The sequence below is a fragment of the Mytilus galloprovincialis genome, chromosome 9 (assembly GCF_965363235.1).
Source record: "Mytilus galloprovincialis chromosome 9, xbMytGall1.hap1.1, whole genome shotgun sequence".
Lineage (NCBI taxonomy): Eukaryota > Metazoa > Mollusca > Bivalvia > Mytilida > Mytilidae > Mytilus > Mytilus galloprovincialis.
The window spans coordinates 19,125,219-19,137,969 of record NC_134846.1 but is presented as its reverse complement, the minus strand read 5'-3'; the positions used below and the strand labels follow the sequence as shown (position 1 = coordinate 19,137,969).

Sequence of the window (12,751 nt, the reverse complement as noted above, 5' to 3'; positions counted from 1 at the left end):
TCCATTGTATCTATAGAGTGCATATAAAACAAATACATTTAATTTATTAAGTAACAACTTCGAGTATGATAGTGGACTAAATATGATTATTAATGTCTGTACAATACATCATTGTTAACTCGGCAAATAAGGTTTTACTTGGTCAATAGGGAATAACTCGGCAAAAACAGTAATTTAAAAGATACTGCCTTTGCTCGAGAGTTACAGAAACAAGAAGGTAAACGTCAGGTAATATGATTTTGATTGTCTCTGGGTTTTCATTCAGCACGATAAAATTGTTACTTAATGTAAGATGTCGTCTGGAAGACGATGTATATTTACACCTTATGAACATGCCGAACGTCAGGGTGCTAGATATATTATGCTGATTTAAGTAATATTCATATAAAAAAGACTTTAGTAAGCAGATGCTTTGTGGTTTGTGGTTTCTAGTTTGGTCAATGCGTGGTATAGTATCACAAAGCTCCTTTCATGTCGACCCCAAATTATTATTTGAAACATTTATATGACTGCAATTCGATTTACTGCTTTTCTTTCGTGTTCTTATAAGGTATATATTTTCAATCCTGATCACGTATATCAATGGATGAAGGCAGCACGGTCACCTGTAGTTGTTCATGTCTTTGCTGGGTTTCTTTGTCATTTGTTTTGTGTATAGTTGTCTCATTTCCAACTTCCAACGAGCAATGGCAGTACCTTTCCAATTACTTTTTTTTATATTGCGTCTAATATGAATTGCAACATTTATAGTGACTAAAGAGGATGAAAAGTCCTCTGTATCAAGAAAACAAGAAACAGAAAATGTAATAGACACTTGAAAACAGTTAAAGTTATTTGTCCATTAATATAAAACGAAATAAGTCAGTCATACGGTGTACTAGATCCCCGCTGGCTGTAAGTAACAAATAGGTATACATGTTGCGAAAACGTCTTCCCCCAAAAAAATGAAACGACACTTTAAAACACTATGTCAATACAACAAAACGAACTGCTGTATCATGCTATATGACAAATCATAGGCGGACACCGGAGGCATTTTTGTGGAAAAAAATTAGTTGATTATATAGGGAATTGTTGAAGAACGACTGGAGGAACCACCTCCGCCCTGCTGTCAGTCAGCGTGCCCTTATAAAACAATCATGATCCGCCACTGCAAATTATCTTGACAAAGTGAAATTTGAAATTAATATACGGTATGGGCCTTGCTCATTATTGAAGGACGTACGGTGACCTATAGTTGTTAATTTCCGTGTTATTTTGGTCTCTTGTGGAGAATGGTCTCATTGGTAATCATACCACATCTTCTTTTTTATATATATACCATGTGTATATCATAGTAATAACCATGCGATTCCGATTTCATCAAATTGTTAGGCTTTTTCTGATGTTAGAATATAGTTGTGGTGGAGAGACAAGAAGGAAGCGATTTTGACATAACTAAACATTCTTAAGCAACAAATAATATGAAGATCGTCTATCGAATGTATTGAAGGTAAATGATACAATTCATTTTTTTTAATAGGACCTTAATCGTTTTGCATTATACAAACTTCAAAAGAACAATATCAAACCGACCATATGATTTTAATACGACTGCATTATGATCTTTTTTATCACCAAGATATAGATGTCTTTTCTTTCAAATTCTCATAGTAGGTATGTTGTTAGGTATTGTCTATTGTCTCGAGAATACTAGTAGACAGTCATATATATAAGAAATCATGGAATCCAGTCAAGATTGCTTCTTTCAGTGACCCTGAGGCCACTTACACTAGTCGTATATATTTTTATATACTGTATTGGTCATTACGTGCAGTTGATCCTTTTAGATCCCTTTTCTACTGCAACAATATCACTTGCACTTGCACTGAACTGACATTTCTTTTGCTTCAGACCCTCCTGACGTATGGTGTTCCCTTTTGGTCTTTATATTTAAATAAATGTTTGTTTTCAACATGTTCAACCACCTTTTTTTTTCATTTTCAGTAAATGGTGCGATGCCTCTGTCAGTGGACTGATAGTCATAGGGGTATCACAAGACCAGTGGCCTGTACTTCGGCACTGATATGAAAATACGATTTTGTTTTATTAAAATTTGATTTAGAATTTTGATTTTTTCATGCAAAGCTCTAAATCATTGACCCGTTCTGACTATACTTATTGGTTTTTTTTTGTGTTTTTTTTTTTTTTTTTTTTTGGGGGGGGGGGTATAGAACTTCATCTTTCAAAAAAACTTTGAATTTTCAAATATTTTGGCCTCGAGCATCATAAAGATAACTTGATTTTCCAAATGTATAAATGGTGCAGAAAAATTGATACGTTTATGTTATCGATGATGAAGGTGAATTCAGATAAATGGTTCCAACGTCTTAAGTCTGCTGTGTAGTTTTTTTTCTCTTTAATGAACTAAAAACAGCCTAGCACTTGATTTAAAATACTAGTATATATATTTTTGTTTTAAACCAAAAAAATATATCATGTTACCAATGACTTATGATGCATGAGAATCGGAACAAATGACGATCTATAATTAAAGGGACATAAAGCAGCAAATATAAGGTCCACTTTGCCCGAGGTTGTTAACAATAGTTAAGTTGCGACCAATCAAATGTTATTCCGACGCACAAAACTAATAACAGTCGGCAAGCAAGCCCTTAGAAACGACCGTTGTTGCTTCTTTCTTAAGACGACAATGGGACTGATATTAAAACCATCCATTCTGAAATTGCATTAATTTCGCGGAAAAAAAAATTTGGCACTAATTTGGTATTTTGTCTTTTGTCTGTTTTTAAATTGCCATTTTTGCTATTGATTTTTTTGGGAAAGAAAGTTTGTTTCCAATTTTGGATAAAAAAATAATTTGTTTTTGACCCTGAGAAAAGAAATGTTTTTTTTACCCTCAGCTGCCATTAAAAAAAGTTTGTCTGGAAAAAAATCCATAGCCCCCCAAACCTAAACCTCCCCAACCCCCCTCCCTGAAAATCAAATGGTTGTTGCCTTAAAACCATCTCTTGCAGAGTAGCCATACTGACATGAAGTGTGACTTAATTTTGACTTGTTATCTAAAACATAACTGACTAAGCCTCCCCCCTCCCAAACAAACAAAAAAAACTGCTCTGAAATACTTTTATATAAATATAAAAATGCAGTTTTTTTCAAATAGAAGAAGAAAAATATTACTGAGTCTTTTTTGTTCTTATTTATTTTCAAGTTCATGATTATCACCATTTATTTATTGGTTTAGTGTGGGTTTTTTTTATAATTTGAGTCCATTCATTAGAACTAACTTGCATGGAATCAATGAGACAACATTCATTGTTATATTTAGTTTGTTCATACAAGGATTGCAAACTAATTTCCTTTTATTTGAAATAATGAAGATTTTACATTCAGAATACTTTCATTATGATCTCTTTTAAGTTTAAATGAAAAAGGTAGGACCAGGTATCAGTAATGAGAAGGAACTCCTGTTTTTATCATTTTAATTCTGTCTTGATGAGTTGATCCATTATTCATGAATATTTTGACTACCCCTTGTATTAATTGAGTAGAAATTTATTTCTGTGTTAAAATAATTTGGTTACAGCAGTAAAAATACTTACCAAAAACATAAATATTAAATTAACTCTTGGAATATTAAATTAATATTAAATTATTATCGCTATTAAATGCCACATAGGGACACATAGGGCCTATTTCACTGGGACTGAGTTCTGAATTGTGATAAAATGTGTTTCTTTCATTTTTTTGCAAAAGTGACATGTTTACAGTATCAAAATATATTTAATAAGATTATTTTAATAATATCCAGAGGTAAATAACAGCATATGGTGCTTGATATATATAACAACAGTTTGTTCATGATAGCGTCAAACAAAGGGACGTAACTCGTGAATTACCGTCGGCCCCGCTTTGTCAGAAATATCGACACATCGAAGTGGCACATTTGCATATCTTAGCGTATCAAGTGGTACAAACTTGACATCATAGTCCAATTTATGTTACATAACATAATTTTAATTCAGCATAGCTTCCCGAGAAGTTAAGAAAGAAAATTACGATTTTAATTTCTGTAACCATTTTTTTTCGTCAACACCTTGACTTTGAAGAGACATTTTGAGAGAAAAAAATGAGTTTAATCCATAATTGAGTTAAGTAATATATTTCTTATATACTAAAGAATGTTCACTTAAAAGGAAATCAGTTTTAATTCATGCAAAAAACTACATATTTCAAAAAACGGGCTTCACTTTTTTTGGTAAAAAATGCCCATATATGGTAATCACATGACGTCCATTGTTACTTTAAGAAATGGGGTCAAACCGGGGTCAGCTTTCCGACTGATAAAGAATTAAAGATAACTTTTCAATCAAATTGAATTTACAGATTGAATGTGAAGTTTATTAATATGAAATGGATCTGTTTGTTTACATTTCAAAAATCTAAAGAACATATGTAAACCGACCACTTCATTTTAATACAACTGCACATGAACTTTTCTGTATTACTATTTTCATTAAAATATTGAAACCAACGTTGTTTCTAAGAGTGTCTAAACGTCTTTGCATCTAATAAAATAACCGATGTAATTAATAAAATATGTGTATTATAAATGTACAAACAGAATGATAGAATTTTATCATCAAATCAAGATTGCTAATTTAATAACCGTGAGATTCGTGTGTTTTTGTAGTGTATTTCATCAACAATTTTCCAATACTCAGCAATCTTTTTGGGGTTATTTCGGACAGTTGGTCCTTGAATGACTTTTTTTCTACTTAAACAATATATCTTGTTTGGTACTGCCATGACTTGAATTATTCGTTTTTTTTTTAGACGAAATTCAGAAGCTTAAGTTCAAACTTTTGCAGACAAATCTGACTTAAATTGCATAAACCAATTCTTTGTAGTTTCCTTTTAGTCTTTTACCTCCCCATGTACAATGTTTTCAATAAAATAGATGATGGAAATGGGGAATATGTCAATGAGATAACATCCCGACCAAATGTAGATAAAAACAGAAGGCATTCAATGGGTCTTCAACGCATTCTTGAAACACATTTTATTATGTCTCGGCGTACATGTACTTCCTTACATGGCAAGATAACAAAATAAGTTGATCAAAACAGGCTTTAATAATATTGCAGTGGAAGCTTTGCATGTTTTGGAAGCATTTTTCTATTTCACAATAAAATTAAACCTGTTATGAATAGTATGCAGTAGCGGATCCAGACCGGATTCTAGGGTAGATAAAAGTCAATTTTTGAACGATGACTGTTTTTGAATAGGGATACATATATATCATGTATATGTTTAGAACCCCAGAATTTTAATGTTGGTAGAATCCCCGATGGTACATGTTTCTCCATAAAAATAGTCTAGCGGATAGTAATTAAAAAGCAACTACCGAGACTGAAATGCGATTTTAATGTTTACAATTTTGAGACAAATCCTGTTAAATTCATATAAAATATTTCAAAATGCGAGTTTAGATTATTGCGTTTTACAACTCTGTCGCATTTTTCACAATAATAAAAACCTCGCAATAATTTCTGAATTTACAGTATCACAATCTAATAATTATCTTAATAATTATACAATTAAAACCGAACACAAAAACAAGTGTACAATTCTAAGATTAAAAAAATACATAGGTTATTATAGGTATTTAAAACAGAGACTGTACAATTAAAATTGAGAATGGAAATGGGGAATGTGTCAAAGAGACACCCGACCATAGAACTTGTACATATAGACCTTAGAATGTTAGAACTATACCAGTTAATATTGAATTTTACTATTTTATGTGCAGTCTCTGTTGTAAATACATATAATAACCTACGTCAGTTTTGTAATTTAAAAACATTGTACATGCGTTTGCGATTCCGATATTAATTGTTTTAATGTAGGATATCTGTTATTCGAAACATTTAATATGTATTTAACTAAAATAAACAATTAACTTCTTTGAGATGATATTTATATTCACACAGAGGGAATACAAAATGAACAGAATACAAAATAACATACCACTTGCAGAAACTAAAAAGCAGAAAAAGGTCCACAGAATAAAAAACATTTTACATAACATGTCCATTTACTCCCTGCTGTAGTCGACTCCTCTGACAACGGACTGTAACAGAGATTATAATAGTCAACGTATACTGAGTTATGATAAAGCCTTTATAGTTAAATCAATTTCAATTGTTTATTGTCAAAGTAGACGCTGCTTAATTGAATTGAAAAAAACAATCTTCAGAGATTTCCGATTATCAATTTGTTTATTGCTGTGTAAACTCACAAAATAAAAGCCTGAATGAGGAATGTCATGATTGACTTGGTCCAGTTTATACATTTACAAGTTCCTCTTATACATGATATATTGCTTTCGATCTCTATTATTCTTAAATTGGTTATTAGAAATTTAACTTATCCACACGCAGCCTCTTTTATTAGTATTTGTATATTTGTGTCGTTGAATTGGCTTAGCTTAAATTAGGAATATGAAAGCTGGTGAAAATGGATTAATTAGTGTTATTCAAACGAATGTCTGTGTTATTATTTTGTGTAATGATGAAAGCAAAGTGGAAAAAGATAAATGTTTTAGCCAGTTTTAGTCAGATTCTGTTTGTTGTCGCCTCCATCTTAATCACATCAATTTGGTAGAAAAAGTCATCTATCCCAAAATAAATAAATTTTAGAGCATATACCCAGAGTCTTCTTAACAAGTCATAAAATTCATGTTTAACAGTTCGAAATAAACACTCACTTGGATTTTTGTTAAAAAAAAAATACGTAAACGTCTTTCAGATGAAAAATGCCCAAAAGATAAAATTTAAAATGCCTGGACTCCTTATCATGCTTCAAATGTATGAACATTTCGCCCTCAAATTAACCATTGACAGGACCGGATGTTAACATAGCTATTTAAATCAATACACAATAAACAATGAGAAAAACATATTCCGTAAAGTCGGATATAAAAGGCACCGACATGAATAATATGAAACAATTCTCTTGATAAAAACTTATGACATATGTCAAACCGGATGATTCCAAATTCCAAATTATCAATTTCCCATTTTTCAGCAGTAACAACCCCTTTGCTCCGTCGTATGGTGTTTATCTCAATTAATAAGTTTTGCTCGTGCATGTTCATACTATACGGACCTCATATACTGGAGTGTGTTATTTATGCAGAAACAGCTCAAACAGAGTTATGAGATTATGAAAGATTAAAAATGTCACTCAGTGTATTTTATGGACACCATCAAGAGTGGGTTGATCTATAAGATGTGTCTGTGTCTCAACTAACTAAAGACATTTTACCACGTCATAGATCGTGGTTTATCATCTATATCATCTATGTAATAAATCATGAACGTGGCCATTTCCCGAAACATGAATTTTGTGCCGAATTTAAATTTGCATTACTTTACGACGTGTCTCGGTATTTTATACATCCAACATTCATGTTTTTATCTTTTTAAATTTCTGGTATGGTTTCGGTTGAATAATGTATTATGTCTGATGGTTTGTAGTCCAAAAACAATTAAAAAAACTTCAATACCATCATTGTCGTGATAATTGTCTCGCCTGGTGTTGTTAATATAATTGTCTTAAATTCATAAAACATATTCGTTACATCATGATCAGTGTGTAAATGTATGTGATGTCCTGTGGCGTCTATCGGTGAAGACAGATGTTTTTTTGTTGTTTTATGGCTGGTAAGTTGTGTCGCATATTAAAGTATATGTCTGTGCTGTATTTCTGTTATGTATATTTGTCATTTTAGCAATATTATTTAAACATTGACATACAAGCAGGAGGTTTGGTTAGCCATAACATCAGGTTCGACTCAACCTTATTTTCCAGTACCAAGTCAGAAATATGACAGTTCTTATCTTAAAGTTTGTTTCAGTGCATGTTGACTTTTGTTTGTGTTGCACCTAAGTTTTACACAAATAGCTAATGTGTTTTTCTCGATTTTAGTTTGTAACCCGGATTTTTTATTTCTCAACCGAATAATGATTTTTCAACACACGTATAATACTGTTGCGTTTATTCATAACAAAACAATTTATAAAAACCAAATATGACAGATATGAACGAACGACAACCACTGAACTACAGGCTCCCGACTTAGGACAGGCACATAAAGAATGTAGCGGAATAAACATGTTTTTGAGCGTTCAACCCTTCATTAACCTTAGACAGTGGTGTAACAGCATATCATAAAAACAAACATAACCCTTATCAGATCAATTCAACGAAATCATGAAGCAACAAGAATGTGTCCAAAGTACACGGATGCCCCACTCGCACTATCATTTTCCATGTTTTATGGACTTTAAAATTGGGTACATATCTAATTTGGCATTAAAATTAGAAGGATTATACTATAGGGAACATGTGTACTAAGTTTCAAGTTGATTGGACTTCAATTTCATCAAAAACTACCTTGACCAAAAACTTTAACCTGAAGCGGGACGAACGAACGAACGGACGGACGGACGGACGAACGAACGAACGGAGCCACAGACCAGAAAACATAATGCCCTTCTACTATCGTAGGTGGGGCATAAAAACACAGATTGACGTTGATGGATATATCCATCCCTCATGCTTCAAAACATAAAACACACAGAGTGCAGATCTGAGAGTATTCGCATTTACTGATCACTGGTTCAAACCCAATAAAAAAAAACTAATGAAATAAATCATGTTTCCAAGACTACAATATCCATAAGTACACATCAAACATCCAGTTGATATTAAGTAAAGACGTCATCAACAGTTTAGTAAAATAAAAAATAAAGACTTTATGCAATCTCAAAAATAGGTATCGACATATTGTAGTACCATAAAAGGACATGTGCATTTATTTAATATGGTTTTAATATGCTTTTAACAAAATAGATATTATGTGAATTGTTTGGTATAGATTTTATTTACTTTTAACAAAATCAATTTTAATACAAAGAAAACATTAGTCTAAATTATTATAAAAAATGTGGTGGAATTAAACAGGTTTTTGAGCGCTCAACACTTCTGTCACCTGGGACAGTGATGTAAAAACATAACATAAACACAAAAATAAAGTCATCTGATCAATTCAACGAAAACATGAAACAAAAACACAGATAGGACGTGGCAGTGTATATCCATCCCTCATGCTTCAAAACATAAAGAACAACTAGTACAGATCTGAGCTGATTCTCATTAACTGATCGCTAGTTCAAACCCAATAATAACTAATGAAATAAATCATGTTTCAAACACTACAATATCAATAAGTACCCATCAAACATCAAGTTGATTTAAAGAAAAGGCGTCACTAACAGTTTAATAAACCAAAAACTAAGACTTTATGCAATTTCAAAAATAGGTATCAATATATTGTAGGACCATGAATAAGGCACTCTGTCCGCTAAAGTAACGTCGTAATTTTACGAGCTGCCGTCATACAATATTTGGTTTTGTATTGCCACTTGTTATCGCAATTGCAATAGAATTACTGGGTTGAATTAGAAATAAATAAGATGCAAAAATAAATGAATACTTAAAGAATTTTTACATGGTATTATATTTATTGATATACAATAAATGAAATTTGCGTCCTGTCAAACAAAACGGCATTTTTTAGACGACGTTACACTTTTCGTTTGTTTTATCGGAACAGACTTTATTTTATTAAGCTGGCGCGCCATCTATAAACAACGGATATTTATAGCAGAAGACTCATTGTGATGGAAAAGTTTTAGAGATTGTACTGGCTGATGCTCCTATCGTTCGGTAGGTAAATACATTAGCCCTGTTCGTTTAAAATGTAAAATGTTATTTTTCTCTCGAAAACGTACGTAAATAAATTGGAACATATTTGAGAACTTCGTTGAAATGATCCCAAAATTTGAGCTTGATCTGGCTTTCTAATGCATAGCGCGAACCAGGCAAACTATAGATGTTGATGCTTTTTATGGAATTAGTCTACAACGTCGCTTTGTGCTTTGTAATGTTTCCTCATTTGACAATTTGTGTAATTCCGTGAAAATGAAAGGCATTTGTGTTGCCCAAAATGTAAACAATCATAACAAAAAGTATGGCAGCCCGGCACCAAAGAAGCCGTGTATGTTTGATATTTATTACATTGGATTGTTAATAGTAATAAAGAAACATCTACGCCAAATTAAAACAGCATACTCTATGTAATGTCTGATTGAAACGGATACCCGAGTTATAGTCTATTTCTCTTTTAACTTTAACTTTACTGTCTTTAGACTCGGGGATGTGTGTTATTTTTACGAGAACAACCAAAGAGATGAGACAGTGATTGTTGGACCTCACATTACAACCGGGGCAGTTATGCCACTTCAATTTTTTGCTATATAATTCAGATAGAACTACCAACAAAAAATATAAAAAAAATATTTTAAAGGCATTTTTTTTTGCTTCAAGAAAACAGTATCATCAGACTCAGATTTAACACAGCTGTATTTATTTAACAAATTCGTTTTCATGAAGTGTTCTCCTTTATGATAATATAAACAAATATTTGTTTGTCCTTATCAATATTAGATGAATTGCTAAGATTAAAGAATATATTTTAAAAACATGTGCACTTTTAAAAAGAGACCACAAATTTTTTTTTTATTACATATATGCTATAAATCTTGAGATACAATTATTATAATTTCTGTTTAGATTAAATACCAGCCACTGTACAAAATGCATGAGAATTAAGAAAATATGATGATGCTATTTGATTTTTTAATTATTTGTAATAAGTAATACTACATTGTATGCTTTATATTTATATTTTTGTCAATACTTGTATCAATTATTTACTATATTAAAAGCAAGTCCACGAGTGCAAAAAACACAACATCTAAAGGTGTCCAATTATTAATTATTCTGTCACATGTGTAATTTATGTCAATGGTTAATTGGTGTTTAATGCCACTTTCAGCATTATGTACTATTTCGTAGTAGTTGCTTTTTATCGGTTGAGTGAGAAAATAATGCTTGTAGAGAACTAAGATCCAAGATAGTAAAACTGACAAGCTAGCTAAGTCAATTAAGATTGTAGTCAAACTGAAAGGCTAAGTGTGTGCTTCGAAATTCACAACCTTTGTGTTGACAGGATAGTGATAGAGAAGTTATTTACTTAAGACTATTTAGCCACTGAAACCAATTTCAATGAAACAGTAACACAACAATGTGGCATAGAAAAAAATACAGTCTTAATTTATATGCCCCACTTACTATAGTAGAGGGGTATTATGTTTTCTGGTCTGTTCGTCCGTTTGTAAGATTGTCCATCCCTTTTCAGGTTAAAGTTTTTGGTCAAGGTAGTATTTGATGAAATTGAAGACCAATCAATTTGAAATATAGTTCACATGTTCCCTATGATATGATCTTTCTAATTTTAATGCCAAATTAGATGTTTGACCCCAATTTCACGGTCCACTGAACATACATGTAGAAAATGATAGTATGATAGAGGCATCCATGTACTTATTGACACATTCTTGTTAGATTTCAAATTGAGAATGGAAATGGGGAATGTGCCAAAGAGACAGCAACCCGACAATTGTATTGTTTAGTTGCTTCATTACTGATGTATTATATCATTTAACCCATCACTATTTTTTTTATATTTTTATATGGTTATTGCCCGTCCTTTTTGTGACCTGTATATGAGAACACACACAATCATGCACATAAAAAACCTCATATACATTTTTGAAAGTCATTTGATACATATGAATTATTTCAATTGAGTATTTTATCTATTTTGAAGTAGAATGGAGAATTGTCCTTGTCTAGTTGACTATGCTCTACTGATATGATAGATATGCCGATGTCTAACTTGGAGATCTTGATTAGGTTGGGAAATATATCAGGTAGGTGGTTATTCATACAGATATATCATGGAACAAATATGTTATAGAGAAAACATTGCAATTAGTTATATGTTGCCGAGACAGCAACCAAACAACATGATCATATAATCAAAACTAAAAACAATTTGATAGTAATATTTGAATAAATAACTTTAAATGGCCTTAACAATTACTAAGTAGATGTATAAATTTGTGTTGTTGAATTATGCTGAAAGTATTTACTAGTTCATCTGACTGGAAAAAACTGATCAATATTTAAGGTTTTACAAACCAGACTAGACAAATTGCAAGATAGCAATTATGGAAGAGTCACAGTTGAAAAAAAACATAAAATCTATGAAAACAGCTCACTCATAGCATTTTTTTTAATCCAATTGATATTTGTTGTCTTGATTTTAAACTACCAGTAAAGCTTTAGATTTTTAAATATAGAAACAACCGAACAGCGCACACTAATTTCAACAATTTTATTTTATTTTTGGTATTATGTGTTTTTTTCAGATGTAGAATTAGAAGAAACAACAGTGAAAAAAGAATGAGAGTCATCATTTTAGCTTGAAATTTAAATAAATCTAATTTTTCTTTATTATGTATTTCAAATATGAGCATTGGGATAAACTTTAATGAGACAGCAAGCTAGCAGCACAATCCCAATAGCTATTTGGAGGTCTACTCAAACTTCATGCAAAAATGAAATTTGTGGTTTTTCAATATATATTAAATTGAAAGTTAGCAACTCTTTCAGGCTTTGGTGCATTTTGCAAGGTTTCAGATTTATAGCTTTAGAACTTGTTTATGAATGATTTATTTATTCCACATTTAAGATGGATATATCAGTATACAACATT

At 31.5% G+C, this 12,751-nt stretch overlaps 1 long non-coding RNA gene across 1 annotated transcript; it reads left to right on the top strand.

The window, feature by feature from the left end:
* Window positions 1-9,708: 9,708 nt before the first annotated feature.
* LOC143046678 (uncharacterized) lies at window positions 9,709-12,489 on the top strand. The gene is made up of 3 exons (XR_012969223.1): window positions 9,709-9,795; window positions 11,801-11,903; window positions 12,405-12,489. It is a non-coding gene; the product is annotated as an uncharacterized LOC143046678 (long non-coding RNA).
* The last annotated feature ends 262 nt before the right edge of the window (window positions 12,490-12,751 follow it).